This window comes from Triturus cristatus, chromosome 5_2, assembly GCF_964204655.1.
Source record: "Triturus cristatus chromosome 5_2, aTriCri1.1, whole genome shotgun sequence".
In the NCBI taxonomy this organism is placed as follows: domain Eukaryota; kingdom Metazoa; phylum Chordata; class Amphibia; order Caudata; family Salamandridae; genus Triturus; species Triturus cristatus.
This window is the reverse complement of record NC_140588.1, coordinates 615532287-615559093: the sequence shown is the minus strand read 5'-3', so window position 1 is coordinate 615559093 and position 26807 is coordinate 615532287. Positions and strand designations below refer to the sequence as shown.

Below are 26807 nucleotides of genomic sequence, written 5' to 3'. Positions count from 1 at the left end.
GTGGCTTTGAAGCAGCCGCTCAGTGTTTCACTGTGCAGGCAGCAACCCACCTGCAATTTTAAGGGGGATCAGAGATGCCCTAGCAGGTAGGTACAGTGAGTGACTGCACCCACCTGCAAGAGAATCTCTGGGGGGTCCATAGGACCCCCTTTCTCCCCTCCAGAGGGCTGCTATCAGGGGCGCACTGTCAGTGCGCCTCCTGACAGCTTCTTTGCCTCGGCGCCCACGCCTATAATACAGCGCAGGCACAGAGGCAAAGGACTTCCCTCATTTGCCTAAGGCCACACCCCCATAACTGCCAAGGTTTCAGATCAGTATGTGTGACATTTTCATAATTTTAGGGCAATTATGAGTGACATTTGAGCAATTATGCGTGACACTTTCTCGCAAGCAAAATAAAGCATTAAAGATTAGGGAAGCATATAATTATCAGAAAATACACTCATTTCGACAGCGAGAAACTTTAAGAGGATCTTAAAATAACTGCACAGCTATAGAAATGAAAGTGCACCACTAAACTAGTACACTACTCGGGTGGGGGTGGCAAGTGGTAACTAGTTTACTTACAGTCAGTCACTCATGTACTATAACATCACATACTAAATGAACTAGACGAGTTGAGACTGCTGTCTCTGTGTCGTCGTCCCGGTCCGTCCGGCAGCCGTGGCATGAGCCGCACAGGGACCCGCGGCCACACAGCAGTTGCACCACACTGCATGATGATGCACTCTGCAGCAGTCTTCTTCTCCAAGACACTGAGTGCAGACTCACTTACTCGTCCCCCAGCCTGCCGCACTAGTGTGCGCCCGCGATCATCACCGATGCCTCTGATGTGTGGCGCTGGCGTCCCTCAGTGTCCACAGTCCTGTCGGTGAGTCAGTGACAGAAATTATTCAGTCTCTGGTCGCGTTCTGGCCGCGGCTCCCCTCCAGTCTGGCAACGTGAACGCCGGGGGCTTTATTGCAGCGCTGCGCACCGCAGACAGACAGTCAGCAGTGCATCGACTCGTCTCCTCAGATTGACTCTCCCCTGCTGCTTCTGACCCACCTACCTCACTTCCTCATCCTCCAGACGTGAGGAGGCACTACGGTCACATCCTATCCCAGGCCCCCCATGGTGTAGCAACCACTAAGGGCAGGCCCCGCGGCACCCCGGGGGTCTAATTAGTGTCAAAGCCGCGCGGCGCTGCAGGAAATATGCAGCCAGGCAAGACAGGAAGCCCCTGACCTGGGCAGAACATTGTACCATTGTAGCAGCCACTCTCAGCCGCTCGAGCTGAGAGCAGACAAACAATTAACTATTAGCGTACTGAGCCCAGCAGCTGCTGGCAGCACGTCTCGGAGAAGCACTGAGAGCCGGTAGACAGGTGCACAGGCGCCTGCAGCGCGCGCTGGCACCCTGCGTAGCCAGAGTTTCAGAGTGTGGCATGTATGCATGACAATGCATTTCAGTGCGGTGATGCGGAACACCACACTGAAATGCATGAGCCTCACACCTGATGCGTGATACTTGGCAGGCATGCACCACCATGCAAATGAAGTAACGGCCTCTTGAGAAAGTGCTGGTGCTGTATGAGCGCCAGCACTTTCAGTATTACAGATGGGGCCGCACAAGCGTCTGTGGCCCTTTCTGTAATACCAAAGTGCCCAGGGACGCAAACACCCGTGGCACTCCCAGGGCACTTTGTGTAATATGGTCTCTGGTAATCTCAAGTCTCCTTTTCATACTGGGACTTACTGCACATGAATCTATCTCTCGATGGATGTGAAAGTGCCACCTGATAACTGTCCTTTCTTGTTGAGAAAATACAGTCATCATCAATTCCAAGGTATGGTACATGACACTTTAGATTTATTTATATATTTGGCTAAACCTGAGAGCAAAAATAATTTGACAATAAGGCAATTACTTTTAATTTTAAATGAGGCACTAGCATCACCTGTACAACAATACGTTGTGCTCCAATTTAGTTATGCCAAAGGTCCTGGCAAACAACATTGAGGACCAAAATATCTAGACTTATTTAAGTACTACTGAAAAAGAGAAACTAAAGGAAAAATCCAATGTATGTTTTCAAAACTGCAAATTCATTTAATGTGTTTTTTCAATTCAATACAGTTGTTTGAAGGAGTGTGTTATCCACCCACCTTGTGAAATAATTATCTAAACATTGTTTTCAGGCAAATTGCTTAGACTCCCTCTTGCAGCAGTCGTACACTCCCTCTTGCAGCAGTCTTATACTACACTGTTCCTTACTAACACAAACATATATTTTTAAAAACCAAAATATGATTAATTATGTTAGAAGCTGTGAAAAATTGGGTTGATGGCTGAGAGGGGATTGAGCCCTTCTCAATCAACAGCCACAACAACTGTCATGGTGAACAGTCACTAAATTAATCTGTTCTAAACCCTTTAGTAGCTTGGCACAAAAGCAGTCAGGCTTGACTTAGAGGCAATATGCAAGGTATGTACGCAGCACACAAACAGTATTAAAATGAAAACACAACATGAGAAAAGTCCCATGCCAATTAGGAAAAATAAAGACATTTTTAATAAACTATATGATATCAAAATGACAAAAATCCAATCACTAGAACCTGAGACAGGCAAATTTAAAGATGAAAGTAATAATTGTGCTAAAAAGGGCAAAGTGTAAACGTGGTTATTCGGTTGTGCTAAACTAGAACAATGACAGAAGCTCAGGCCGAATGCGATGGGGCTTGGGCTAGATACAGGGACCAGGTTATGACCGCTCAGAATAGCACCTTATGTCCTTGATGCGCTGCATTGCTCTGCACAGTGGCAGTTCTGGGAAGTGATGTGTTGAGTTTCGTTGCGCTGCATTGGTTCTGATGAGGAGCTGAAAAGCCTGCGATGCTAGGCCCGCATCAAGTTGCATCACGCTGTATCATTTCTGATGGGGATCACAGCTGGGCTGGCAGAGCACCTTCATGCTCACTTGCACGAGCCTGGGACTGGCGAGGCACATCTTGGGGAGTTAGGACTCACAGAAGGCAGAGCCCAAGTGCAGTGTTCAAGATGGTTGGAGCTGTTTCTGTCCCTGAAGCTCTGATCAGGAAGCCAGCCAACTAACCCTTGGAGTCACTCTGGTTCACGGTGCAGGTTCAGTCCATCTTCCTCAGGCAGCAGGGCAGCACAGCAGTCCTTCTAGCAGCTGAGCAGCACAGCAGTCCTTCTTCTGAGTCTTCCACAGGTGATCTGAAGAGTTAAGTCTGAGGGTTCAGTATTTATACCGGGTGGCAGCACTGAAGTGGGAGAAGCTTCTGGAGCTTCCCTCTACAGAGGTATCTGGAATTTCCTGCCTCCCTGTCCTGGTCCCGGGCTTTATGGAGGCACAATAGGTTACTGTGAAGTCAGTTGTGTGTGAGCTGAGTCAGTACCTTTGAAGTACAAGTATGGTGGGTGACAGCTCTGCCCTCTATCAAGTCAGAGATGGCCCATCCTGCCAAAGCCCAGACCCCCTGTTGTGATGCTGTCTGGGTGGAATGCACAAAGACCAACTGCCATCTACACCTAGTCATGTAACTCACGAACTGGCTGCAGGCATCAAATGATTAGCATAAGAAAAGGCCAACTTTCTAAAAGTAAGTAGCAAACATAAGGGGTTAGGCCAAATCAATGGTCAGTAAGGCTAGACCACTATAAATGCAATAACAACACAAATACACAATATTATTTCCTTCTGTGACCACACAACATAATTATTGTGATTTCCATTAATTCTTTCTTTTTAATTGGATCAAAATCTCATAGTCTTTGTTTTGAATAGTCTTACACAAAAGATACATAACATATAATGGGCATACTTTTTTGATACATATCACCCACAAAACATCACATATCACCCACAAAACATCAGCACGAAATCAAACATTTTTTACAACCACATTTCGTGAGCATGAACCTTAGGAATGTGCCCAAGTTTTGAATTTGCATGCCCTAACAGGAGCTCATTCTTTACATCATCCTTTAAAGCTCCTACTTATTGGGCCACACAACCAAACAGTGCCAAGCTGGTTATCCCCAGGGGCATAGCTGTTCTGTCATTTAGTCAATTTCATCCCTTAAAATGAGCAACCAATATTTTGATTGCATTCGGTTGAAAAAACTGTTGACGTCTTTTGAACCCTCCACCATTTCCATGTTCTCCTCAGGACTCAGAACTGCTGAACACTCATATCCATATTTCAGCATCAAAACAACAATCCATTTCACACTGTTAATTGCATTAGTTTCAAAGTGAGTCGCACCTTTAACCCAATGGATTTTTGGGTAATGAGGTCAGTCTTCAAAGCTGCAACCCAACGCACCCTAACTCCAAAGGAGCATTCCATGCACCTCTTAAACACAACTTTCGACAAGTGGCATTTTCAGAACTGTGACTTAAAATCGCACTTTATCATTAAAGAGGGTTTTAAATTACAATTCAACATATGCCAAACATGACTTTCGCACCTGCTTCCAATCAAAGGTTATCACTTATTAAATGTAATAAGGTTACCCAATGTTATCCTATAGGAGAATTAGTACTTGCAATAGTGAAAACAAATTTGAGAGTTTTCAATACTAGGACATGGATAACTTTAAAGTACATGTCCAACTTTTTAATTATAACAGACCCTGTCCTATCAGCTGTTTCGGTCCTACACTAGAGGGATTTATTTCGATTAAAAACAAAAGTTTAGTCCTGGCAAAAGGTTTATTCTGCCAGGTTGAACTGGCAGTTTAAGAACTGCCCAAACAGGCTGCAAGTGCAGACCTGTGACATGTTTAAAGGGCCACCTAAGTGGTTGGTACAATCAGTGCTGCTGGCAAACTAGTGACATTCAATTTACAGCCCCTGGTAACATGCAGAACCACTTTACTAGGGACTTACATGTAAATTAAATATGCAATTTGGGTGTTAGCCAATTTCACTATGTTTAAAGGAGAGAGCACAAGCACGGTAGCACTGGTTAGCAGTGGTAAAGTGCACAGTGTTAAAAACCAACAAAAATGAATTCAGAAAAATAGGAGGGGTGACGGTAAAAAGTTTGGGTGTGACCCTGCACAGACGTCCACGTCTAACAGAAACGTAATTATCTCCACATAGCTATTCTGACAATCATTCCTCTCTGGCAACATTATACACGTATATGTGTTCCACCAATTTAAGCATGATTACCTAAACTCAATTCATATCTGAGTTACGTTCCCCAAAAACACCATTAAACCAATCAATGACCAGTAGAAAGATACAAATGGAGGTTTTACCACAAGGGTCGACTGGAAGTTCCCCAGGAGAATATCCTAGCTGAATCCACACAAAGTTAATAGGTCAGGTTAGAAGCCCACCCAGCCCAAAAATCGTATATTTTTCAAATCCAGTTGTTGTTAAGGTTCTCTATTCCCTAGCACAAGTAAATATTAGGTCTGTGGTTTACATTTCTGAAAATAATGTGAACACAAGCATTATTCTGAATATATTATCCGGAACAAAAGTCATGAGTCAGGAAGCCAGAGACCATAATGATTTGGTCAAATCTTTCAGGCACATCAGCTGCTATTTAGCTCTCAAAATCCGATTGACAGTCAACTCCCCACGGTCTCTTTAACAATATTTTTCCAGCGCCTACTCCTACTTCAGCACACTGCTGCAGACCTCTGGCCCTGTAGGTTTAATTAGCCTTGAAAACACAGAGGCGCATTCTCCAGCTCATTATCATCGGAGCTGACAGTAAATAGGTGTAGCTTGTTGCCACATCACCCAATTAAAGAACAAAAACATATGTCTGACTTTCACTAATATGTATTTGCAGTGTGCAGAAAATTATGATGAGCATGATATGCATGCCTTACAGTCATTGTAGCTTGAGTTCTTTCTGCATTTTTCAGTCTATATTTAACAGGTATAACTTGCTGTTTACTCTCATTTTGCATTGTCAAACTTCAGCTTCAGTAACAGCAAGCATAAGCAAAGCCAATAGGTCTTGCTTGTGACTGAAAGTGTCTCTTCATTAATTGGTGAGATTATGCACTCATAAATCATTCATGCTGTCACTCCTTGCACTTCTGCAGCCATTCATTCATCCACTGAGTTATTGCCAACACAATCACACACATGCATACATACAAGCAAACACACAGACACACACGTCCATATACCCACAAATCTGCCCATCTGTGGTATTGCTTGTGTTTTATTTATCAGTGCCATGAATTGCTTTACGTCAATATAATAACTGAAGAGCACTTGTGATTTACCAGTTTTGGACACTCACCACAAACAATCTCAATTAAAACAAAATGCAGGGCATGTATAAAACATTGAAAACATGCAAAACAGGTAGATTGAAAACCATGACGTATTTCTTGAAGAACAAAATGTAACTTGTTCACATGACAAAAAAAATCGATTTTCAGAGAAAGTATCACAGTAAGACGAATCTGCTGCCAAACCAGGAAATTTGTGGATAGGACCAAGCATGCCAGAATTGTTTCGCTGTGACGGGGCTGTAATGTTGTGGGCCCTAGGCCCACGTGCCAGTCAAATGAGTGACTCAGACACAAGTTAGTGGGGTGATCAACTGGCCATGAGTTCGAGCTCTTTTGTTGATAGTGTCACCTGACCGGTGACACCTGTGTTGGATGGGTGTGGGGTGGAAGTAGAGGCCTGCCCTCAGGGAGTGACTGGTAAACAGATACATGCTAAAACACACGTATATGTCTAGCAGGACATTACGTTAATACCAAACTTTATTGAAAACAAAAATGAGTCCAACCTGTAGGGATAAAACAAAAATACACTACACAACACTTAGTCTCTCATTCTCAAGAGGCAGTCCGCAGGATAGCAGTGGACAGGTGCAGCTGGGAGCACCCGGGCATCTCTGCATGTGTCCATGGTTAACCAGATACCTCTGGGCACGGATGCGGTGTGAAGGGAGTCCGGCTTCTTTGACAGCATGTCAGTTGGGTCAGTCCTGCGTGCTCTCTCAGAGATGCGTTTGTTGTCAACAGTTCAAACTTGGCTCATCAGGAGCATCAGTGGAGTCCACTGCAGAGCTTACTCTTGGGGGTGTCTTACTCCATGAATGACAACTTTGTTAGGACTGGGAGGGCATCAACAACGTTTTGACGGGTTCCTCTGATACCCCAGTGCCTCCCGGTACCTGTCAGTGGAACAGCTTCCAGACCACCTCTCGTGCTGGAATTTCCTTGGGGCCCTTTCCAATGGGTTGCCACGGGACTGTGTTAACTCTGCAGGGTTGTGCGTGGGCCACGGGGTGGCCACTGCAGGATTGCCAACAGAAACCATGGGCAAGTAATTTGTGCAACTGCAAGGGTGGATGACACAAGGTCAGATGTGTTTACCATTAGATGGCCTGGACAACAGGTGATATAGACCTGCAGGGACAGAGTGTGACTGTTGGGACCTTGCATCCACAGAGCTCGGAGTTTTTGGTAATGCTGTTCTTTTCCTTCAGGCTTGTGCAGTTATTAGCAATGATGCCATCTCTCACCAAGCAACTGGTAACTGAATGGACGGTTGCATTGGGAAGCACAGGGCAGAGACATGGTTTGCTCTTTCTACATTTAGTTCTCCCGCTGAGCTGTTGCCAGGGATGTGGCTCCACACTGGGGGCTGGCTTGTGTCTGTAAGTGCACTCTCTGGTTGTAGATGAGTCCTCAGGATCTTCAATTAAACAACAAAAGAGTGACAAAGGGATAGGGAGCAAAAAAGAGAGGCACGGGCAAAAACCAAAAATATTTGTTAAAAGAACCCTCACTCACCAACCTAGTTGGTGACATGCTTCATCATCGGGTTCCCACCAGAGAGGCCGAATGCCTCTCTGGTGTGCTGCGACGCCTGTGTTACAGCGGAGCGGGTTTCTGGTTGTGAAGGGAAGTGAGATTAAAAGGTGAATGATTTTAACCAATGACAAGTTTATTCTTGGCAAATCAAAAACCAATAAAAACGTGAATTGGGCAAGTTCTGGCCAGTGATGTTGACCAGGGCTTGACCAATTTTTAGGTCGACATGTTTCTGCTTACGGTGCCTAATCGGCTAAGCTTTCATCAGGACGAAGGTAGTCTCCACGGCGGTATGCACACTCTAAGGCGCACCCTGACCTGTGGAGATCAAAAGGTAAAACTCACGGTTTTACCCAGGAGCCTCCTATTATCCGGGGCTCAGAATGTCTGAAAAAGAAATGGGACAGACGAACCACATATAAAGAAACATACAAAGACAAAACATTGTTTGATTGCAGTTACAACCGTGCTTGAGTGAACAAACATATTATGGAGCCGTGCTGTACAACGAGAGTGGGTCTCTTGGTCGCAATATTAGCTAGCAAGACCGCAGTACGAGTGATTATTCGTTGTATCTTTAACTTGTGAAAGTGTGGACTGGTATTCATAAGACTAAAAAGCACTATTTGTGTCTAATTACGATTACTTAGTGATGTCTGCACTATTGACAAGGTGCAATCGTAGTGGCTAGTTGGCCGGAGTGTATGTCAAACATATAGCGAACTCGTGAAGTGGCAGGCATGCTAAAAACAAGCGTCTGTGGTGTTTGCCAGGCGCCGTTGCTCCAAAGCATGTCTCACATTAAAAATAGCTGCATGAAAAAACCAAATAGCCCTCTTACTTATGCTGTTGTTGTTACTAACATCATGGGTCCGGGAGGGGGGTAGTGAGCTATAGTATCTGGCGAGATAAAAAAAGCAGATCGTAGCTGTTATCATCTGCTTTTGGAATGGGATTAGGAGGGAACCTACTGCGGTGTCTTAGCGATTCGTCAACTTACTTCCATGCTCGCACACTCCTGCGATCAACCTCGATCTGTCCTCCTCGGCCCGGATCTTGGTAATGGTGCGGAGAACACGGAAGTAAATACTTCCTGGTTCTAATCACGTGATGGTTTCTAAGTACGTGTGGTCCAATGGGGCGGGTGAATCCGAATGCGGAAAATGCCCTCCCATTGGTTGAGTCCTCGTGATTAGTGTAGAAGGAGGGGCGGGTAATGACGAGTGTGAGTGTTGGAATCTTATTGGCTCTCGCCAAGAGAAGGAGGTTCTTTTGGGTAGGTGCGTTTGATCTGTCATATGCTACCATTAGAAGCATATAATATCGATGTCTGAACCCCGGTTTGTGAATTGTTATGTGCATATATGTATGATGCAGATAAACACTCTTTTCTAGATGTTAGTATACCCGAGTTGGTATGTATCGCATCGTGCGTACAAACTGTGGGCAGCATAGCCGGAGGAGTTGGTCATCTATGCTGTCACAACACACAGAATGCAGTGTGTGCATAAAAGAACTACACGGAGGCTACTAAGGAGTTGATGTCGTGTATGATGGAATCAGTTTTTCAATATGGAACCCCATGGAATATTATCATTCAGTCCTTGGAGATGAGTAGATAAACGGTAAACCCAGCGTTGTTCTTTTTCAAATAGCAGTTGTTGGTTGTTTGCTCCAGGCTTGAGTTTCTCGATGATCGTCCATCTCATGTCATTTGTGGTATGGTTCAACTGTAGGTAATGTTCAGCCAATTTAGTGCTCAGTTTGCGACATCGGATGGTGCTGCGATGTTCGCAAATTCGCTGTTTTATCTTTCTGCTCGTCATTCCGACGTACCTCAGTCCACAAGGGCAAGTGATCATGTAGACCACATCGGTGGAGTTGCAATTGGTGTGCATTCTCTGTATCCATTGTTTGCCTTGTTCCAGTAGTAGGTATTTAGATGGGGAAGTCAAATGGCAAACACTGCATGACCCACAGGGGTAGTGGCCCACAATGGGCGAAAGGCCCCATGTACTGGTAATGGACTGATCTTGGTTTCTTTCTTGAACTTTCGGACGGGTATGTACAAGGGAGTCCTTAATACTTCTTGCTCTCTTATAAGAGAATAATGGCTTCTCCCAGTCATGTTTATTACTTGTCAGTATATGCCAATTTTTCTTTATGGATTTGCTCACTGCGTTGGAAGCTGCGTTGTAAGTTGTGACGCAGGTGAGAGGTGTAGTGTCCTGATCACCTTTCTCGTAAACTTCCAGTAGAGCTTCTCTGTTCTGGTTGCGAGCTCGTTTGTTACTTTTTGCCAGTATTTTGGTAGGGTATCCACGATCTTTCAATTTGGCAGTAAGATCATTGGCTTGCTTTTTGTACATTGAGACCTCGCTGCAGTTACGACGGAGCCGTAGGTATTGTCCAAACGGCAGGTTTTCCCTCAATGGACGAGGGTGGTAGCTGGTAAAATGCAGTAAGTTGTTTTTTGCAGTTGGTTTGTGGTGGGTTTTAGTTTGAAGAATATCGCCCACCCTGTTAATTACCACATCCAAGAAGATCATTTCCTCTTTATTGTGAGAATGTGTGAAATTTAGGTGAGGATCGCATTCGTTCACCCAGTTGTAGAAATCAAGGAGGGAATCCTCAGATCCCTGCCAGATGATCAAGACGTCATCAATATATCTTTTCCAAAAGAAAATATTGGACGAAAAAGGGTTTTGTGGCGTTAGGATGAATTTGCTCTCAAAATCAAATACATACAGTCCTGCTACCGAAGGCGCAAAGGTACTGCCCATCGATGTGCCGGATGATTGTAAAAACAGATTGCCCTTGTATTCGAAGAAATTTCTTTTTAATGCAAGTGTGGCACATGCGATCACAAAATCGCGCGGAGTTGTATGATTCCACGTGCTGGAATCAAGGGTACTTCTGATTACATTGATGGTGTCATCCTGGGGAATACAGGTGTATAGGCTTTCAATGTCCATAGTCACCAGAAAAATTACTCCATCCGGAAGAGTGATTTCTTGGAGGAGAGCCAGTAGACTTTTCGTGTCTTTCAGGTAGGTGCTAGTAGCCTGTATCAATGGTTTCAGGAAGAAGTCGCAATAACGTGACAAAGGTTCCAAAAGAGAGCCAATCCCAGATACTATGGGACGTCCGGGAGGAGGTATCCTGTTCTTGTGGGTTTTAGGGAGAGTGTAAAAGTAAGGGATGATTCCCTCACTGGTAGTGAGGTAAGTTGCTTCTTGTTTGGTGATAAAACCCTGGGTTTCCGCGTTTTCTACCAGTTGGTGAATTGTACTGCGGAGTTCATCGGTTGGATCAGTAGCAAGAGGAGTATAGCTGATAGGGTCATTAAGGGTCATTAAGGAGGCGTCTGCACTCCGAGTCATAGGCAGTAGTGTCTTGTATTACTACTCCGCCTCCTTTATCAGCCGATTTTATCACGATGTTTGGGTTGGCTTGTAAAGAATGTAAAGCTTGGAATTCGCCAGTTTTCATGTTCTTAAAGCGATTCGGTTCTACAAAGGCATCAATGTCGTTGGATACCGCCTGTTCAAAAGCTGTAATCTCCGGTGGAATAGCATAAGGGGGCGGGGTGAAGGTGGATTTTACCTTCAACCCTGTATCACTTTGTAGCGGCTGGGTGTTATCCAGAGGCTGTTTGCCAACAGAAACCATGGGCAAGTAATTTGTGCAACTGCAAGGGTGGATGACACAAGGTCAGATGTGTTTACCATTAGATGGCCTGGACAACAGGTGATATAGACCTGCAGGGACAGAGTGTGACTGTTGGGACCTTGCATCCACAGAGCTCGGAGTTTTTGGTAATGCTGTTCTTTTCCTTCAGGCTTGTGCAGTTATTAGCAATAATGCCATCTCTCACCAAGCAACTGGTAACTGAATGGACGGTTGCATTGGGAAGCACAGGGCAGAGACATGGTTTGCTCTTTCTACATTTAGTTCTCCCGCTGAGCTGTTGCCAGGGATGTGGCTCCACACTGGGGGCTGGCTTGTGTCTGTAAGTGCACTCTCTGGTTGTAGATGAGTCCTCAGGATCTTCACCTTTGATCTTTTGCTCTTGCGCATCTGTGGTCATCAGGTCCTTCAGTGTGACAGGTCTGGTCATACACTCTGTTCTTTATAACTCTTGCTTGCAATGCAGAATCCTGCCATGTGTCGCACATATTCTCCACTTCATCTTGTGAGAGGTGACGTCAGGCCACATGTCATTGGATTTCCTCACATGGACCTCCTGCCAGCCCTATCCCGCACATCTTCTACCATCTTGGACCACTCGTAGGTCTTCTCCTGTCTGTAGGTCTGGCATCTTCTCACAGGTGCATCAGTCATGTTGTGAACAGCGGTACGGGTAGGCTTGCTTTCATGGAACTGGTCTGAAGCATCTTCTATACCTATCTTCTCCTGGACAAGGTACCCAGGGTGCAACTCGGGATCACTGTGGGAGGCGAGGGTTTCCTTTCATTTGTGGTGGTGGCAGCTTGCCATGAGGGGGATGTACGACTCTCCCTGTGCCTGTAATGTGCCACTGGACAACTCAGTCTTAAGGCAGTGTGGGTGGGGCACTCCCTGAACATTCTCTGGTCTACTGTGGGGCAGTGCTTCTGCAGCTGGGCTGCAGATGCTCTCCTTCCTGCATTCGGGCACCCTGAGCCTTTGCTTTCCTCTTGTCAATGGGAAGCGCTGGTGGTGCTGTACATGCATGTGAAGTAGATGGCAGACAGCTCCTTACTTGTCTTGTGGTGGGGAGTAGTGCCTGGCTTCCTCCTCCTGGCATCAGCAGTGGCGTCTCTTACGGGCACCCAGCAGGTAACCCCTCACTTACTTTGCTGCTTGCTCAGTTTAAGCTCATGGGGACACTCTTTTGCCCCTTTTGATGGATTGCCTACATACAGCTTTCACCATGAATATGTCTTGGCTTCTTCTCTCCTAGTGCCAATATGGTGGCATTGGGCTTTGCCACTGGGTTCAGGGTATATGCTGCACTGGTTGAGGATTGAATTCAGGCCGGGGTTGGCCATCTTGCTATAAACATAGCTGGTTTGTATGCTGAGTTGTATTTTAGTTCATGTTATTGTTTGTGAAATGGTGCTGGCCAATGCAGCAGGACTGCTGTTAGAGGCACACAGTCTCTTCAGACGGCCAGCCGGGGGCAGATGCTGTGCTCTCGCTTACCCTCCATGCTTCCTTTCCTACTTGCAACTAACCGCTAGTGCTCCAGGGTCACTCTCTTCACCTCCAGGGCTGTTGGTGCTGCCTGAGTTGCAGTCACGTTCCTCCAGGACTTCACAAAGCACAGGAGGTACCTGGGTTTGTTGAGGGAAACAGTACCGCTCTGCCTTCCCGGGCTAGGGCTGAGGTGCAGTGCAACACGCGGACACTAGGTGGCACTGCAGTTAACTACTTCTGGTGATCAGCTGTGAGGCTGCACAGCATGTGGGGTCAGGCCCCTCATCACCAATGTAATGTTGTGGGCCCTAAGCCCACATGCTAGTCAAATGAGTAACACAGACACAAGTTAGTGGGGTTACCAACTGGCCACAAGCTCGAGCTCTCGGGCTCCTTTATTGACAGTGTCACCTGTCCAGTGACCCTGGATGGGTGTTGGGTGGAAGTAGTGGCCAGTCCTCAGGTAGTGACTGGTAAACTAGTCTGTGCTAGAACACACGTGTGTGTCCAGCAGGACATTAGATGGTTCACTATCTAGAACCCGGGCCTTCGGAGTACAAGGCCCTGTTTTAAAAACATGTTCTGCAGGGAGAGCGGAAACACTGTTGATCCAGAATCTGGCTCCATATAGTGGTGTTAGTCTTCTTAGCTATGACATTTTTAACAACAAGCATTGGCAAAGCCAACAGGTTGTGCCCTGGACACCTACTGTCTTTGCCAATGAGCAGATACTGGGCCCTCACAAGAATAATTTAAAAAACTAAAAGCAGTTGCAAGGAGCTAATGGCATGTGAGGGAATGACCTAAAGTGATAAGATCAAGCTGCTCTGACAGCCTAGTGGGGATTGAGTGGAGTCAAACATGTCTCTATGAGACAGCCACATACCTGTGGGGGGCAACTGACTTTGTCACAGTATTTTTACCTTTGTATCAACTGTTCACCTTTTTATTTCTCTTTTTATAAACCCATCATTAAGTTCCTTCAATTGTAATGATTTTAAATAATCAAAGAATAAAGTTTTTCACAGACTTTGTCCACGCCAATATGGCCATCTGGAGGCACCAGCAAGTCTGGAAATCTCCCTATTTCGCCCAAGGGCCAAGCCACTGAAAATAGTGTAAATATAATAGTGAACATTTTATTGTAAATATGATCAAGCTGGTAATATTCCAAAGCACTGTTCTACTCAAATGGGAAACTTGGCTGCTGATTTTATGCAAGCCACCATAGATTGAACGTGTCAGTGCAGTATCCTTCCAGAACACAGCAGCAGCAATCATCTGAAGAGGGAAAACAATATTGCTATCATTTCTTCATTGATGTAAACACCCTGGCAGGACTGCGACACCCAGAGTCTTGCTATCTGTAAACACACGCCATCATGCTGCAATCTAGTTTCCATCTTCCTGTATTTCTCTTAAGATGGACAATTTGTAGAAACCTCTGCACTGCACACAGGTGTTTAAAACCAGAAGAAATGGACACAAGCTATTCCTCAGCCCATTAGAGGACAGACATTTATTCACAAGCCACCATCAACTGCTTCCCTTTAGGAATCAGCCACCTATTAGATCCATCCCAGACACTGGCTGTCCCTTGGCCATGTAGGTCTGGCTTGTAGAATTACAGAGTGGGAAAATTAAAGGGGTGTCCTTTGCCAACGGGTTTGAACCCCATATTCAAGTGAGATATACAGAAGGAATCTTGTGTTTCTGGACATAAGCAGAGTAACCGTGCTCCGGCCAGACGTCGCGGTGGAGACCTGCAGCCGGGCAGGATCAGCCATGGTACTCGTGCAGAGAGTGTCTATTGTACAAATTGTGCCCACCACCATCTGCACCATGTAAGGACGATGACAGATGATTCAACCAATACTTGAATGCATTTCAGACCCACACAGGATGGGTGTGGGCACCCATGGTTATTCCTGATCCCACCATTAAATATGCGACAAATCCAAAAAGGATTGCCTGCAAAGGGAATCGTTGCAAACACAGGCTTCAAAACGTGTGAAGCAGCTGCCAGGCTCACAATGTTCTGAGGAACTGGTGGGACTAACATCATTGGCAGACAGGGATGCAGTCTTGCCAATAGTAATAAAGGAGGCTTTTTTTGCTTTACTATTGTCACAAACTATTGAGCATCCGGCTCAGCGAGAGAGTTGTGATGCCGCTCATTGGGCCATGGCTCGCAGCCATGCCACAGCTGTTATTGGGCTGTCTGTGCTGTGATCTGCAGTCGTGACGGTGCTGTGCTGCTCCAGACTATGGTTGGTGATTGGGTGGTGCTACTGTTGGGGACTGAGCTTCTGTTGGCACTCCACATGTCGGGTTCACTGCTGCTGCTGCTCCTTGCAGTGAAGCCGATGGGACCAGTAAAGAAGAACCATAGACTGGTGGAGGCAGGGCTGGAGCTGTGAGACTGGGAGCTGCAGAGACCCCTCAGCCCAAGGCATGCTACTTGAGGTGAAGGGAACTCAGCACGATTACTCACCACATCATATATTCTTCCTTAGAGCCCCAACCAACAGACTACTTTGTATGCCAATTCACAATGCAAATGTAAAAGTAAAACATTTAAATGTCCACAAAATCCATAGGCTGGCACAAAACATGAGAGATGCTTAAACAAACAATGGCTGAAGGGGCGGACTCAAAGAAGCCAATGGCTAAGCGCGCTCAACAAGACCCGATCTCCATTTGTTAATCGCCAACCGACTTGGCCACGACAGACCTATCAATAATTGTAATCAGGGGCAGTGCACAGTGCTGTCTCTGTAACGTGCTCTCCCTTGAGGGCTCATTTCAAGGGTACTGTATAATCTACACCAAGAACATGATGACATTAGGGCCAAACCACAAAGTCCCCTGCATAAGTAACATATGAATGAGAAAACAAAACAGAAGTAAATATTGTTGTACATAAATGTGCGATAGCCATACATTTCCTAAAATGAATATTTGAACATAAAATTTACACATGGTTATTCCTAGACGTTTCTTGGTGCTGTTCACAGTTGATAAATATTTTTTTTTTATCAAACTCACCAAAATTGTAAATAATAATTTCAGAAAGATAGAGACAAAACACCATGATTTGAACCTGTGTCTAAGGGATCAAATACAGATGCAAGGGATGTATTTGTCAAATTAGCTACCATATTCAGATTACTCGAGCTGCATAAAAATATATGCACATTGACCAAAATAATATTATACAAATAAGGGTCTACATAACTCATGTTTTTCTTAATGTACTTAGTTTTCCTTACATCTTCTGAATCTGCACCATGCTGTGTAGATTACTTGCACAATGAAGACCGTGTCAAAATAGAGCTAACATTCTAAGGACACCTGTTAAAAAGATACACTCCATCATATAAACAAGGTAGTGGCAACCACTGTGGGAGGTTGATGGTTTATTAGGATATGTAGTACAGGAGAGACATCCCAGCCATCCGTATAGGTCAGGCCACTGGTTCTTCTGTTAAAAGTACAACATTTTCATTAGAACTCCCCACATGAGGATTCCAGTGGAACATGGCCTGGTCACATTCCATATGAGCTGACAACAGGCCCAAGTGACCACAACAACTTCTACCAGAATTCATGCACACGCATATTTGCAAACTTCCTTTCATTATTCTGCCTCACCGAGAATTTACATTTGTGCACAAGACTGGGTAAATAAATAATGTCTGACGTATTTTCTACTTAATTTATTTTAATTTCTCAATTTTCCAGTTTGCTGTGTAATTCCCCATTGGCTCCGTTACCCAACTAACTGGTCTGGCTTCATTTACAGTAGCATAATTGATAGCATTTTCCTCCACATTGTCCACAACATCACATTTATTTCCCCAATGATCATATTCTTTCTCTACGTCCTACGGTTTGTCTCCTGTTTCATCTGTGTGATAGATGTGTTTCCTTCTCCCTAATTTCTTCTGTAATCACTACCCATCGTCAGTAGGCACCATTGAAAAATCTTTCTTTTCACCTTAAACTGAAATCCAGCCTGACAATCTCTCTGGGCTTAAATTCACTATTAGCAATACTTACAAAGGTATTAAAAGTACTATGTTGAAATCTACAGACCTTGTACAAAGTAGTTCCAAGTCATTTTACGAAAATCTTGTGACTAACAGAGGTTGGACCTGTTCTCGTCGTTCAAATGCCTCCTTAACAACTAACTGTGTAGATATATCAGGTTTCCTGCACAGGCGCTCGAAGAAATGCAGCATTTTCGGTAACATAGTAGTGAACTGCACATTTTTAGGTCTCGCCTAGGCAGCGCATACACTGTTTCATCGAGAGATGCTGTATACAGTATAGCGGGGGGAAGCTCCGCCCACTTTACGCCCATATTTTTGATTGGCTTCAATCCTAAAATCTGCACTGTGATTGGTGTTTAGCTTGTTAGTCCCTCCTCCTGACGGCTATGTCGTCATTCTTTTCCTTCCGAGGCTATCAGCCCCTTTACTTAAAACACAGTTTTGTTCCCCTGCCTCTCCCCGTTCCCTCCAGTAGTCCGTGACTTCTTAGACCACCCCTACCCCCTACCCCCTCCAGTTCGTGCTCTATTTCAGGTCCGCACTTACGTTTAAAATGCAATAGGTCTCACGTAAAGACGAGTCCTATTGCATTTTCTTTTTTTTTTATAGTTTTTATTCACATTTTGACATTTTAGTACAATACATACCCCCCCCTCCCCCCTAGAAGATCAAGGTCATGAAACACATTCGGTTGAACCACCTTTAGTATATACATTGAAGAAGTAGACTCTCGCAGCGTGCAGATTTGTTAGCCAAGAAAAAACAAAAAGGAGAAGAAGAAAAGGAACAAAGAGAAAGAGATTCGCACATCCGCTTTCTCCTTAGGGTTATTCCCTTAAGTATATTACCCTTAACTGTGGTCTTCTAACCAGAGTAGCAATGGTTCCCAAATCATCATCCCTCTTTGTTTTTTCTTTGATCCCTTATTCTTATATATGGCCACCTCCACACTACATATGGCAAGTAATCTAGCCCTCCATTGTGTGAAAGATGGCGGTTGAGGATCAAGCCATGTGGTGGCTATACACAATCTAAGAGCCGCCATTGCTACAAAAATCAGCCCCTGTTGATATATTGGGCGCTCAGTTGCAGCCACTCCTAAGATCATTTCATCACTGGAGATATACCTGAAATATATCCGAAATGAAATTGGATACTTCTATCCTAAGGTTAGTAAGTGATGAGCACGTGGCGAACATGTGAATATCATTAGCTGCCGCCAATGAACAGCGTGGACAAGCAGTTCCCGAGCCGCTAGCCCATTTGTCCATTTTGTATGGTGTGTAGTAAAGGGCAAAAAATGTTTTGTAGGATTGGGCTTGCAATTTTATTGACATTAGCAATGTTTGTGCAAGCTCTAGCGCTCGCTCCGGTGTTGCTTGCTGTACGGATAGGTTAGCCTGCCATCTAGTAAGATGTTTATCTAGATCATCCGGGAGAGTACTAATAAGGTCCTTATATATTTCCCCGATTCTAGGGGTAGTTTCTGAACATAATTTATCTATTGCTACGATATTTTGGAAATTACAGCGCCCCCCCCATTTTCTTTGACAAGAAGTCCCTAACCTGTAAGTACTTAAAAGAATCCCTATTGCTAACATTATAGTCATTACGTAGCTAAGAGAAACTTTTCAATTGGTTTTCGATATAGAAGCAACCTAGTTGGGTAATCCCTGCCCTAACCCACCTAGACATACAACCATCATGAAAGATCTCAGAGAGATCAGAGTTGCCGCTAGTTGGAGTATAGCATGAGAAGCGTCCCAACCCTAGGAGTTTACAGATATTGCTCCAAACCTTCCAAATTCCCAAAATGGTCTTAAGTTTAGTTTTCTTGAAAAAGTTGTCATTAATATGTCACCATAAACACCCTTTACTTCTGTCTCTTAAAACCATTTCCTGTGGGGTCGGGATCGCACAATTTCCTCGACTCGATATCTATCAGGTTTGTACAATATTTGGCCACTGTGGCCCAATAATAGATCCTAAAGTTGGGCAACGCTAACCCTCCTCTTTCTTTTGGTAGCATAATCCATTTTAGTGCCCTTCGTGGTTTCTTAAATCCCCAAATAAATCTAGAAAACAGAGATTCGATGTTTTTAAAGTAGTACGGGGAAAACTCGAGGCAAATTGTTCTGAAGAAGTATAAAAATTCAGGTAGAATCAGCATTTTAATCAAATTGCACCTGCCACCAATAGTTAAGTGTAGATTATCCAATCTAATTAAGTCTTTTCTGGTGCGCCCTATTAGTGGGTCGAGGTTTATCTGTACAATTTTGTCTACCTTGGCGCTTATATTGATACCTAGATAAGTAGCGTGTTCCACAACTCTACCGTCCTCCTTCTCGACTTTGTCATTTATAACTATTAGAGTTTTCCCCGTATTCAATTTATAACCAGAAGTTTTGCCGAATCGTGTTGCTTCCTCCTCAACCATCTTGATTGCCTCCTTGGGGTTGGTGGTAACTAAAGCTATATCGTCTGCGTAAGCTAGGACTTTGGTTTCATAATTGTTGATCATAATAGATGGCACGCAAGGATGTTCTATCAAGTTTGCGTATAAATTGATCGATGTATATCGCGAATAAGAGAGGCGAGCAGGGACACCCCTGCCTAGTTCCCCTCGTGATCCTGAAGTTCCCGTACATACTCCCGTTTATCACGACGGTAGCCCTTGGATTGACATATAGTCCTTGGATAGCTTTAATAAATCCCTTTGTTAATCCCCGATCTGACATTGCTGCCCACAATAACTTCCAGGAGACCTTATCGAATGCCTTTTCTGCATCCAAAAGAATAATGGCCATAGGGTCTCCTGTAGTTTCTGCATAGTCAAATAAAGAGATAACCCTCTGTATATGGTCACTTGTTGATCTGCCAGGGATAAATCCATGTTGATGGACTGATACAATTTTATAAATTATAAGTGCTAATCGCACTGCAAAGAGTTTGGAGTAAATTTTTGAGTCACCATTAATCAGGGTTATTGGGCGATACAAGCCCATTTCCAACGGATTTTTCTTTTTCTTCAGGAAGATCATAATTTTTGCTAGTGACCAAGACGGTGGTGGGTCTCCTCCCTGAAGTATGGACTTAAAAAGTTGTAACATAATAGTTTTCATTTGTTCTGCAAACTCAAGAAAGAACTCTGTAGGGATTCCATCTACACCTGCTGCTTTACCAGCGGTCAGGGATTTCATGGATAATAGTATTTCCTCCCATCTAATGGGAGAGTCCAATAAATCCTTATCTTCTTGTCCGAGGGGCTCGACCAGCTCTTCATCCAGATAGTCTCTAGCGTCCTCTTGCCCTCCTATCGGTTCCTCGTACAATTCTTGAAAAAACATACGAAAAGCAGTTCTAATATCGAGTTCTTCTAGTCTCAATTCACCATTCCTATCATTTATAGCTTTTATCATATTTCCCGTCAACTTCTCCCTTGTACGAACAGCCAGCTGGTGCCCGACTTTCTCGCTGAGTTCATACGTTTTTTCTTTGTATGTCATAGCTTTAGTGATCGCTTTTTCCGTAAAGATCTCAGATATCTTATTTCTCGCGATTGCAACTTGCGCTAGTCCTTCGGTACCCTGACCTGTTTGCAGAGCTATAATCAAATCTGCTTCAGCTTTATTCAGATTCTGATATAAAGAGGCTAGTTGTTCTTTACCTTTCCTATTAGTGCGTACTGAGAATTGCAATGTCTCACCTCTGATGCCGGCCTTCATTGCATCCCAAACTACCTCAACAGGAGCACTGCCCATATTTATTTCTAAGAAAGATGGTAACCACTCTCTCATAAGAATATGGTACTCCTCATTTCTTAAGAAGGCTCTTTCAAAAGTTCAAAGATTTCTAGTACGGATAGTACTACTGCATGCAATATTCAGTTCTAGAGGGTTGTGGTCGGATAATACCCTTGGAAGTTTCCTTATAGTGCAGCCATCCTTGATGGAATTCGATAGAAGAATATGGTCTAAATGGGTATGACGAGAATGAGGATGGGAAAAGAAAGTATATCCTTGGTCCCCGGGATGACCCAATTGCCATCCATCCAGTAGGCCATGTCGTTCGCACAAGTCTTTAAACGCTCTAAAGACTTTAGGTTTTCTCCCTTGATAGTTAAATGCAGGGCCAGCAGTCAAATCTCCGGGTAGATGAAGATTTAGGTCACCACACACAATAAGAGGCAAGGGCCAATGTACTAATTCATTGGAAATGCTTAGAAGTGTATCAGGGTCATCCCCCAGATTCCCATAAACTGTACATAGGGTCACCATATTCTGCCCACTATTGTATCGGCACTCAGTAATAGCCCATCTCCCAAGCTTGTCTGCAAGTGATCGACTAAATTATAAGCCCCCTCCTTTAGCAAGAATGGCCACTCCCTTCGTACAAGTTCCCTGAGTGGATGCAGATATAAGTTGAAACCCCAGGGATTTCAGCAGATGTTGTTGGCCTCTCTCTATATGGGTCTCTTGTAAGCAAACTATATTGGCCTCCATGGCATGGAGACCTTCTGCTACGGTTTGTCTCTTTTTTAGGTCGTTGAGTCTGCAAATATTTAAGGATACAATTCGTAGTCTAGCCATCTATGTTATAAATCTTACGTCGTGTAAAAGCAACAATTGTTATTTTTAACCGCCATACTCTTCCTCCCTGGCCCTTGATCAGTTCTTTAAATCCTACTGACAAGTTTACTTCTTTTGGAATACTAAAGGTACTCTCTTCACTGATTGTCTTCCCTTGGTCTTCCCCCCATCCCAACCCTTCCCTCCCTTCCCTCCCTTCCACCTGTTTGCCCACCCCCCCACACCCCCTTACCACCCTATGAGGCGTCCTGGGTCCTATTGCATTTTCAATGCTTCTTTGTTGTATGATTGGTGGGTGACTTTGCACTCTTTGTCTCGCATGCGCGCGATGCCTTACATTATACGCATGTGCGACAAAACAGTGGCATTTGGGTACGCTCCCCTTTCTGTTGTCCTAGGATTGCGGTGAACAGGAAACGGACCCGGTAACAAACCCCGAAAGGCGATGCCCTTGGCCATGCGATGCTCCTTGAAGCGCTCTGCGGCACTTGCTGCATCTCTGCTTATCTTCTTCATCCTCCTGCACATAGGAACTAGGGAGGAAGATGACCCGGCACGGTGAGTATCTATTCCCAAGGATGGTGGTGGCCAGTAGCTGTCTTAAGTGGTGGACGGGAGTAGTGCCCGCCCACCACAGGTTGGTGTGTGTTTTTCGCCGTCCCAGAAAGAGAAGAACTGTCTCAACGAGGCTTATGCAGAGATTGTGCGGCAGACCCGTGCCTCTTGGGAACTAACGAATACTGGTGGAGTCTCTCCTGTGACAAACTTTACATTCAGATTGCAAGAGACCGCTGCCCCTGACATGCCTTTAGGGTCACACACGTCAGGCTTTATGCGAAGATTTCATATGAGTCAGTTCCTCCAAGGGGTATGGAGTTGGGTAGTCTGCCGCAAGTGAGACAGTAACTAGCATATCACTTCGTGCCCTCCCCACCGGCCTTTCAGAGGCACAGCCTGACATGTGGCAGACTCTGCCCGGCCTGCAGTGAAAGTTGGACCCCTGCCCACAGGCCGCCCAGCTGTGTACAGGTTAGTTCCTGACTGGTATTCATCCATGTTCTCCGATGTGCACAAGTGCTTTTAGCTATTTCTGCGGCTGTACCTCAGTTACAAGGCTAGCAGCCTGTGTCTTGTGAGATAAGGTGAAAAAGTGGGCGACGCTGGGTGGTATTTATCGGCCGAATGTCATTATTTTTTGATTCAGCATCGTAATGAATCACGTGTTGCCTAATGGTTAAGGAATTTTAAGCAGAGCTGCTATATTAGTGTAAAATATACACGTTGTTGCTAAAGTCACAATTCTGACGTGCTTATGGCAATGGGAAAATGCAACTTGGCACACTCCTTTTAAGTGTCCAGCTGGGGTCCAAAGCAGTGAGTGTCGACATGTGACTCTATCGTCCCAGCCCTACGTAAACCTTACCAAATCGGGTCACAGTCCCAGCTCCACAGATCTTTCGAAGACAGCAGCCTGACGTGTGAAAGGCCGTCCCGTCACCTTTGGTCTTTTGGAGATTCTTACATATACACGGCAGACGCTTCCCTGGCCTTGACGATTTTCAGGAAGACTTCTCTCATTTGATAGAATATGACCCTGCACTGCTTGGCCCTTAAAGTCTAACGTGGGGCTGACTCTGCCTAAGCTCTTTCAGCCTTGCTGGTGCAGAAACCTACAAGATGATTAATGACTGTAGCTCGGCCCCACATGTCTTTCAGGAGATACTGACTGCCATGGGATTGACTTTTCACAAGACCTAGAATTCAACAAACTCATCCCTAACTCAGTTAGCCATCGGAAGCCCCTGTGTTATATGCCACCAGTGCAACAGGCCTTTCATAGACACAGGCCTGCCTGGCACGTCTCCCCTGCTCTGGTGGTAACTAGTCAGAGTTCAGTGGGGGACATCTTCCACCACCGGGTGTACTCCCTGTCTACTTGCCGTAAGATATCAGTGCACGATTACCCTCCTATGATCCATCATCCAAGCAATTGAAACTGCTTGTTGATCTATTCCCTACAGTTCCACTAACTAACACCCCCCCTTCCGCCCCCCACCAGCTTTTTTAGTCCCCGGGACAGGAATCATGTTGAGTGTGGCGCTAGGAACATTGTAGATATGAAAATGTTACACATGAACTCACAATAATTCAGTTTCCTCTCCTAGCTGTGTTGTCGCTCAGTTTGTTTTCCACCCTCCCCCATACCTGGCGTGTCATGCAGTTTGTCGCTTACTTTCCCTCCAGGTTTAAGAAGAGTAGATGTTTCAGCACCCAGGCTAATGTGCTGCATAGCTAAATACATATAAGGTTCCACAGGCGAGACCGATTGCATTGCAAATGCTTGTTCCATTTGGATTGTAGAAGAGGACACACATTGACGTCAGGACTAGCAGGAGGTGTGAAGCAGATGGGTGCTCAGAGGTGAATATTTCATTTGAAACCTTTTGGGCATACCAGGGCTGGTCAAGGTTGGAGGTGGGAGGCAGGGGAAAGTCAGCAAAGTTAAACAAAGGTGCACTTACTCATTTTGGTATCCACAGAAGGCACTTACTCATCAATGAGTAAGTGCCTTCTGTGAATACCAAAATGAGTAAGTGCCTTCTGTGAATACCAAAATGAGGAACTGCCTTCTGTTATTACCAAAATGGTAGTAAGTTTAGGATTTTGTCTTAAGTTAGTTCTGTGAATCGGGCACAGTAGGATTAATCAACTAGTGAATTTAAGATGTTTAAGTAACCGATTACCTTACATTTTTAACAAAGATGTCATGAAAACTAATGATATTTTAGCATTGCTATTAACTTCATTGCAGAGTGTCTTAACAAACTAGTTAGTGGTGCAATTCCTAACCTAAATGTGTTAGATGTCTGAAATAGTCAATATATGTACTTAGCATGATAAAGAACATTTGCGTTCAAGAACGATTTTATTTTAATGATTTTTAGCATTAGTTTACCATTGCTACCTTTTGAAATTGTGCCATTAGTCCACAATTTAAGTTGAACATTTTTGTGTAATCATTACTGACAACATAACAATATATATGTGTGAATTATTTCACTATGCTTAAACTTAATTAGGAGTTTATTACACTAAAATATGAAATGTTGAATTTAAACACATTGAGATGTCTTTTCTCCTAAGGCTGCATTATTTCATTTTGCAATGAACTTTGATATGTTTTCTCAAATGTTGCTTTATTTGTTCTTGGTTGATACGACATTCCTTTGGACAACAAAGACCTTTCTTTTTACCCTTTTTAGTGTGAATGATGGGAAAATTACTTTGCACCTATATCTGTGGAAAGTAACAAAAAAATAAGCTCCTTGTCAACTAACCTGTGAGACTGGAAGGACAGTCGTTTCTCATGATGTGTGTGAGAAAATATGCCGGAATAACAATTTGTACCTACAAAGAAAGAAGGATGATCACATGATGACCAGACTATTGTGGACTGACCATTGATGTCATGAAGATAAATGTGAACTAGATAATGCTTTTGATGCGTCTTTTGAGGAGAGCTTTGCCTAAGCTCAGATGCCCCCGTTTCCCTTTCCTTGCCTCCAATTTGCCTGCTGAATTTACTTTAAGCCCTTTGATTTTTGCCCTTGCTGATTTGCCTGTTGGACGATTTTGAGCAGTTTGGTGAGAAACCAGACTTGAACTTTCCTGATTTATACTCTATTGCCCCTTCCACATTCCCATGGACTTTTCCCCTAGTGGACTCTAACTTGATCCATTTGCCCATGGTAAGAGAACCTTTGAAAACCAACTTCTTGCTCTGTTGGTGGTAGAAGTTTTTTTGTTTACTAAACATTATCCTCTTATGGATTCTTTTTTTAGGGATAGTGTATTCCAACTAGATTTGTGGTTTTATATTTCAAACTGTTAGATTTATGATTTAGCTTCTTAAAATGTTACTTATAATCATTGATTTTGGATCCTTAATACAATAACCACATTATCTAAAGTTGTCTGAGTCTTATTGTGTCTAAATGTTCTTTCTGTAGAAACTGTGTTGATTTTAAAACCATAACCAAGATAGTCACAGACTATTTTTAGAACATCAGGTTCTTTTGCTCTTTTTCTGTGTAGCCATAGTGGAGCTTTTGGTTTGCATAATTCTTGTTAGACCAAACTTCTTTAGGAGGTTTGGTCGCATGGTTTTGATAGTAGTTTACCTGAACACCAATTTGTGAGTTGGCTACCAATTAATGGTCCTCAAGGGGTAGCTGACAGTTGGACATCCTGCTTCCTCACCCCTCGTTACAACAGAGAAAGGACCATCACCTGTGAGGTGAAGTATTGAACCTGAGTTGAAATCCTACTCGTATGGGCCAAGCAGTGAATATTAAGGTTATGTTTGTAAGTGTTTTGGGCTTATGCTGCAACAGTTTGCATCTGCAACATGTGATAGAAAAGGACAGATAGTGCATATGAGCATATGAGTAGACCCTCAGCAAAGAAGGGCACCTCATCCTCCAACCAAGAACAAGCCAGGAGGCGCGTTTGCAGAGTAGTGAAGAAAGAGGGTGGGGCTCGCCGAGTTTCCGTGTTCTGTTTTTTTTTTATTTTGGAAAGGGGGCAGTGTGGCCCCCCTTTCGTTTACCCTTTTGGGCCCTGGGGACCCTATCCCCTGGACCCTGACCCATTTGTAATTTTTTTTTATCATTCATAAAATGGGAGGGGGACCGTGCTTCATTTTTTAAAACATTTTTTGCCGGATTGGTACAGCCATCGCAAATCCGGTTGCTTATTTAAAAAAAAAATGCTTTTTTTGGCCCTCAGGGTCCCTGTGGGACCACCTGAGCAGGCCTAGAAGGCATGGTGTTTCTACCCTGACCCCTTTCCTTGTTTTTTACCTTGTTTCTTGAGACTCGGTTCAACTGAGTCACAAGATGGCTGCCAACACTTCCTGGTTGGAACTATTGGCAGGCAATCAGATTGCAGGCTCGAGATCGGTAGGATTCGTGGAGCCTTCATGTCGATATATAGATATCTGAGAAACGTAAACATTTCCCCAGGAACTACTAAATGCATTTATGCAACAAAAAGAGTGCTGTCTCAACCAAGAGCGACCTTTTTGCCAAATTTATTGTAATTGAGTTCAGCAGTTCGGCCTCTAGCCGTGTCTAAATTTTCCTATGGAAATTAACATGGAGAA

General features: G+C 44.3%; 1 protein-coding gene across 2 annotated transcripts in view; it reads right to left on the bottom strand.

Annotated features, from left to right (window-relative positions):
• LOC146829075 (glycine receptor subunit alpha-4) overlaps positions 1-26807 on the bottom strand; it is a 787414-nt gene that overhangs the window by 705359 nt on the left and 55248 nt on the right. The gene's annotated exons all lie outside the window — the stretch shown is intronic.